The sequence below is a fragment of the Herpailurus yagouaroundi genome, unplaced genomic scaffold (genome assembly GCF_014898765.1).
Source record: "Herpailurus yagouaroundi ecotype Mexico unplaced genomic scaffold, PumYag 184, whole genome shotgun sequence".
Taxonomy (NCBI): domain Eukaryota; kingdom Metazoa; phylum Chordata; class Mammalia; order Carnivora; family Felidae; genus Herpailurus; species Herpailurus yagouaroundi.
Window position 1 is genome coordinate 10,789,704 of NW_024412415.1, and position 6,917 is coordinate 10,796,620.

At 38.2% G+C, this 6,917-nt stretch overlaps 1 long non-coding RNA gene across 1 annotated transcript in view; it reads left to right on the forward strand.

The window, feature by feature from the left end:
• LOC121041618 (uncharacterized) overlaps positions 1-6,678 on the forward strand; it is a 10,983-nt gene extending 4,305 nt beyond the window's left edge. The window contains exons 3-4 of the long non-coding RNA XR_005795799.1: positions 6,331-6,392; positions 6,568-6,678. This is a non-coding gene — a long non-coding RNA (uncharacterized LOC121041618). The remainder of the gene's footprint in view (positions 1-6,330; positions 6,393-6,567) is intronic.
• Positions 6,679-6,917: the final 239 nt, after the last annotated feature.

Genomic DNA, 6,917 nt, shown 5'->3' on the forward strand with positions numbered 1-6,917 from the left:
AATAGTGTCAATTGACTACTTGCTCTGCAAAATGAAATAATTAACATTACTGTACTTTCTCCCAAACTGTGACTCTAACTCCCAATCTTTGTGGTTCATATTAGTTCTATTTTGTCAGGGTTTATAATATTTATGGCTTCTGGCAACTGATTTCCTCTAGTTATTTAATCTTACTTCTGTATTCAAATGGATTCAGGGCTTTTACCACCAGTCCTTTTATCCTCCAGATTCACCATTCACATTTTACTCATGTCCTGGTACATGGGATTTTTCTGCTAAGTAGTTTAAGAATGGCTAATGGCCACATTACCTTTCTTTCTTTCTCTCTTTCTTTCTTTCTTTCTTTCTTTCTTTCTTTCTTTCTTTCTCTTTTCGTTTCTTTTCTTCTTTCTAAACATACAGTGTTTTGTGAGTTTCAGGTGTATAATATATAGTGATCCAACAATTCCATACATAAATCATCTGGTGCTCATCATGACAAGTGACCTTCTTTATCCCCATCACCTATTTCACCCATCCCGCCACCCACCTCCCTACTGGTAACCATCAGTTTGTTCTCTATAATTAAGAGTTTGTTTCTTGATTGGTCTCTCTCTCTCTCTCTCTTTCTGTTTCTCTCTCTCTTCCCACCCCCTTTGCTCATTTCTTTTGTTTCTTAAATTCCACACATTCCACATATGAATGAAATTATATGGTATTTGTCTTTCTCTGGCTGACCTATTTCACTTAGCATTATACTCTCCAGCTTCATCCATGTCATTGCAAATGGCAGGATTCATTCTTTTTTATGGCTGAATAATATTCCATTGTAAATATACACCACATCTTATTTATCCATTCATCCTTGATGGACACTTCAGATGCTTCCATAATTTGGCTATTGTAAATAATGCTGTGATAAAAATAGAGGTGCATGTATCCTTTCATATTAGTGTTTTTGTATTCTTTGGGTAAATACCCAGTAGTGCAATTACTGGATGATATGGTAGTTCTATTTTTAATTTTTTGAGGAACCTCCATATTCCACAGTGACTATACCAGTCTGCACTCCCAACAGTGCATGAGTTTTTCAAAAGTCTCAGCATCCTTGCCAACACCTGTTGTTTCTTATGTTGCTTATTTTAGTCATTCTGATAGATGTGAGGTGATATCTCATTGTGGTTTTGATTTGCATTTCCCTGATGATAAGTGATGTCGAATATCTCTTCATGTGTCTGATGGCCATGTGTTTGTCTTCTCTGGAGAAATGTCTGTTCCTCTCTTCTGCCCATTTTTAAATTGGATTATTTGTTTTTTGGGGTATTACCTGCATTCTTTCTTGTCTACCTGTTGCATTTATACTTGAACAAATACTTGTATAGAAATATTACTTTGGGCTCACATTTTTTTCATTTTCTTTCTCTCAGAATTTTACAGTCATTGCTCCTTTGTCTTTTTTCCTGATATTTGCTATAGAGAAGTCTCAGATGAATCAAAATTTTCCCTATACATGATTTTCTTTTTCTTCAAGATATCTGAAAGATTTATACATTTAACCCTGAAGTTTAAGAACTTAGAATATATCTCTATGTTAATTTTTCTAAATCAATTTTCCCTGGTATAAGATGGGTAGTTTTCTGAACAATAATTCTTATTACCTTTGAATTTGTTGGGTTCTCTTCCTCTGGGATGCCAGTTAGCCCAATTTTGGATCATATTTGACTACATCTTTTTTTTTTTAATTCTTAAATTTCTGTGGCTTTTCCCTCTTCATTCATTGTGATTGTCCCAAGTCTTTTCCTCTCTGCCATTAACCTGATTTTCAGCCAAGTCTATTTTGTTCCTTGCTGTTCAAATTTATTTATATTACTTTGATTCTCAATTATTCTGCTGTTTTTTTTTACTTTATTTTTAAGTAATCTCTACATTGTGGGGCTTGAACCCCAAACCCCAAGATCAAGAATTATATGTTCTGCCCACTGAGCCAGCCAGGTACCCCTCAATTATTCTGTTGTTTTAATATTTCATCTTGGATTTCTTATTTTTTTAAATATTATTTCTTACTGAGTCTATAGAAGAAAACCTTCATAAAGAATATGCTTCAGAGCACCTGGGTGGCTCTGGGTGGCTCAGCTGAGTGTCTGACTCTTGATTTCAGCTCAGGTCATGATCCCAGGGTCGTGGGATCAAGCCTCATGTTTGGTGTAGAGAGTGCTAAAATAAAGAAATAAGCTTCAAAGAATATGCTTCTCTTCTCTGAGTTGTGACAGTCTCTTCTTGACCAAACTTTAGTCAGATTCCTCTGAATCCCCTTCCCAACTAACCTTGAGTTTTGGACTTTTTTCCGTCTTTTGGAATTTTGCCCACCTTTGCATCAGGTTAGCCGGAATCCCCCAAACTCAGTATCTAAACATCTTCAATGTGTTACCAAATTCTTCATCTCCTACTATTCCCAGATGATGTTTGATGACTTTGGCGCATCTTCAGCAAGAATCTTGTTAGGCCGCTTTAGCCAGAATCTCCCCTTATCCTTGATGTTTCATCTTAGTAATTTTTCATCCACTGACATCCATCTCATCCCCACTCTGCTCTTTGATTATAAATTCCCACTTTTCCTTGCTGTCTTCAGAATTGAACCTAGGTGTGTTTTTTTTTTGTTTTGTTTTGTTTTGTTTTTTTAGTTTATTTCCTTTGAAAGAGAGAGGAAACGTGAGCAAGGGAGGGGCAGAGAGAGGAGGGAACAGAGGATCTGAAGCAGGCTCTGTGCAGAACAGCAGAGAACCCGATGTGGGGCTCGAACTCACAAACCCTGAGGTCACAACCTGAGCCAAAATTGGATGCTTAACTGATTGAACCACCCAGGCGCCCCAGAATTGAGCCTAGTTTTGTACTGAGGTCTCCTTTCCCCTGAATAGTTTTTATGAATAAAATCTGTTTTTAATCACTTTAACTACTGTCCAGCTCTGATTTTTCCTTAACAGTTGTTTTCATCTGAACTAGATCCTTTTACCATGCTTGAAGGGTGGTCATGTCATATAGTTCATCCAGTTCATGCTTAGCATGGACAGACCATTCAGATTTTCACTTTGCTCTGGTATATGCCATTTTTTCTTCCTCCTGCTTAGGACTTTGGACTTGTTTTCCAACTAATTTTCTCTAACATGAGGATGCAGGATAAGGGGAAGAAAAGAGGGAACTTAGGGCCAAGTGATGCCTGTATTAGCTCTACTCTCTTGTGAGATTCAGTTAAATGGCCTTTCTCAGCCCAGTCTAACCAGCCAGAGGTGTATTACTCTCCTTGTATCAGTTCTTTTCCTCAGCTTTGTTACCTGGAAAATGGAAAGCTTATTGTCTCTACTGAGGTCCCATGTTAGTATATGGAGGATTCTTTCTAAAACAAATTTCTTGGGGGCCCCTGGGTGGCTCAGTTTGTCAAGTGTCTGTTGATTTGGGCTCAGGTCATGATCTCACGGGTTGGTGAGATCAAGCCCCAGGTTGGGTTCCTTGCCCAACAACAGCACAGAGCCTGCTTGGTATTCTCTCTCTCCCCCTCTCTCTGCCCCTTCACCCCACTCAAAGCATTTAAAGAAAAATAAAACAATTTTCTTGGATTCCTCCATTTCTCCACCCTCCTCAGAGTTATTTATCTACATCCTCAGAATTCTTCACCAATTAATGAATGTGGTGTATCCCCACCACACCCTTTCTTCCTCTCATTCTTCTTTGAGGAATAGGGGCAGGGTGAGGAGACATACCTTACTACACCAGAATATTCTTTTTCATTTGTTGGCCACATTTTTTTTCACATTTCATTTCTACATGAGACTTTATCCTTTATCTTGTAGCTGCTGGTGAATTTTGGGCTTTGTCAATGAATTTTTATTCTTGTCCATTTCATTACATATTGGTGGAGAGAAAACCTGTGACCCTGACTAATTCTTCTATCCTTACTCAGAAGTTTGTCACCTAACATCAGCTAGGTTTGAAGTAGTTGCTAACCAAAGGTATTTTCATAAAGAGGTTCAAATAAAAGAGAAAGGAAGAATAAACATTCCACAGTGCACATGCTAATTATTCAGTAAATGTCTACAGAATTAATTTAAAAGTTTCCCTGGACATCGTTCAGTTAATTAAAACTGCAAATCATTATTACATCTTATCATTTCATTTTTTTCCATTATAGTAATAAGGTAGTACTCACTATATGCCAGGGACTCAGCTGGGTACTTTACATGTATTATCTAATTGAATCCTCACAACACCATGGTGAGGTCATGATATTGTTATCATCCCCATTTTATAGATGAGGAACTTCCACTATAGTGAAACTAAACAGTTTGTCATAAGAATTAACTGTTAGGAAGCAGAACCTGGACTCATATCTAGGTCTCTGGTGCCAAAGACTATGCATTTAATAGCTACATTATACAGCCTTCTTTTTTAGAAAGTTAGTGAAAAGAGTGGAGTCAGAAAAACTGAATACAAGCTCTAGATCCAACATTATATACTATATAATCTTGGCTAGTCATTTGAACTCCCTTTCTCATATGTAAAATGGAGATAATAATGTCTTCCCTGGCTGTTCTGAAAGTCATAAGACTTTTATTTATTTAACGTTTGTTTGTTTGTTTGTTTGTTTGTTTGTTTGAGAGAGAGAGAGAGAGAGGCACAAGGAGAGGGAGAGAGAGAATCCCAAGCAAGCTCTGTGATGTCAGCCCAGAACCCGATGTGGGGCTCGATCTCATGAACTGTGAGACTATGACCTGAGCCAAAATCAGGAGTCTGATGTTTAACTGACTGGGCCACCCAGGAGCCCCACTTTATTTTTTCAAATATGTTTTTTCAAATATGTTTTTTAAGGTTTTGTTTTTAATTAGTCTCTACACCCAGTTTGTGGCTCAAACTCACTATCCCAAGATTAAGAGTCACACACTCTACTGGCTGAGCCAGCCAGGAACCCTAAGACTTTAAAGTGGCAGGTTGAACACAAGCATTTACCTCTGTTATTGCTCTAAATCCACCAAAATGACAGTAAAGTGATTAGGAAAAAAAACATAAACTTACGAGACCAAGGTGAATGGAGGAGAGCCACAGCAATAACATTTTGGAAACCAGAAAGCATATGGGTGAGTAATAACTGACTAAGCAGACCCAAGAAAGTTGAATCCAAACCCAGCAAAGGGGAGAGGTGAGAGGCAATTTGATTCGCATGTAGAATCCACAAAATATTTAGAAATTGATGAACCAGGTGCTTTTATAAGGGGAGACAGAACTGAAAATAGGAGGATTGTTTGAAAGTCCATTTAAGTAGCAGTTCCCTTCCTCAGCTCCATGCAGCCAAAAGACTTCTTTTCTCCACTCTGTCAGAAGAGAGAAGGTAATTCCCTGGAGAGAGTAAAACAGAGTTTCTCAACTGGGGATAGGGTCACCAGAAATTTAAGAAATTTAAGTAATACTACTAACATAAAATATAGAGGCCAAAACAAAAGGGAAACAGTCAACTTTGGGTATGGAAAGACTAAGCAGGAGAAAGAAGATTTTCAAAGAACAAATTATTAGTAAAGATTCTAATAGAAATGGGAGACAATATGGCATCTCTTAAGTAAGTACAGGATGCGATTTGGGGGAAAAACACATTCAGAGAATAATAACAAAACAGTACCTTTATAAGTATAAAATAAAATAGGAGAAATGAAAATTAAAACTTAATAGGAATAGGGAAAGAAGGCAGAGGGCAGGAAATTATCAAAGGCATAATTCAAGAAAAATTTCTTTACTGAAGGACATGAATTTCCCAATTTAGAGGGCCTGCCAAGTGCCCAGCACAATGGATAGAAACAAAGCCACACCATGACACACCACTGTGAAATTTCAGAACACTAGGAACAAAAATAAGCTTCCAGAAAGAAAAAAAGCTACAAATAAGCATTAGGATTACACTGGACTTTTCAATAGCACACTGGAATCAAGAAGATACTAGAGCAATATTCTCATATTCTGAGGAAAATTATTTCCAATCTAGAATTCTATTTTCGGGGTGCCTGAGTGGCTCAGTCAGTTAAGCGTCTGACTTTGGCTTAGGTCATGATCTCACTGCTTGTGAGTTTGATGCCTGCATCAGGCTCTGTGCTGACTGCTCAGGGCCCCGAGCCTCCTTCAGATTCTGTCTCCATCTCTCTGCCACTCCCCTGCTCTGTCTCTCTCTCTTCCTCTCTCCCTCTCTCTCTCTCAAATATATAAAACATTAAAAAAAATTAGAATTCTATTTTCAAATAAACTATCAGTTGGGTAAAAAGACATTTTAGACATGCAAGATTGCAATAAATTTAACTCTTATGCATCCTTCCTCAGGAAGCTATCAGAGGATGGTCTCTCAAAGAATGTGGGAGAAAACCAAGAAATAGAAACACAAGGTAGACTGTGTTATGTGTTCAAAATATTCCCTGTTCCTCTCTATCAGGACTAGAATTTTACTTCCCATCCCACTGACATCAATTTTGGCCACAGTTTTGCTTTGTACAATAAAACATAAGGGAAAATGGTGAACATCATTGCTTTTTTCTTTCCTAAAACATTGGTATGGCCCAGATGAAGACCGCCTCTGGGTCCTGTGAAGAAGCCAACAGGGAGCACAGGTGCCCCCAATGCCGAGAAGATATCTAATGAAAGTGAGAAATAAATATTTTTTGTTTTAAGCCACCAAAATTTTGGAGTCATTGGAGTACTTGGCTGGCTCAGTCAGTAGAGCATGCAACTCTTCACCTCAGGGTTGTAGGTTCAAGCTCCACATTGGGTGTTGAGATTACTTAAAAATAAAATCTTTTAGGGGTGCGTGGGTGGCTGAATTGAGTGTCGACTTCAGCTCAGGTCATGATCTCACAGTTTGTGGGTTCCAGCCCTGCATCACGCTCTGTGCTGACAGCTCAGAGCCTGGAGCC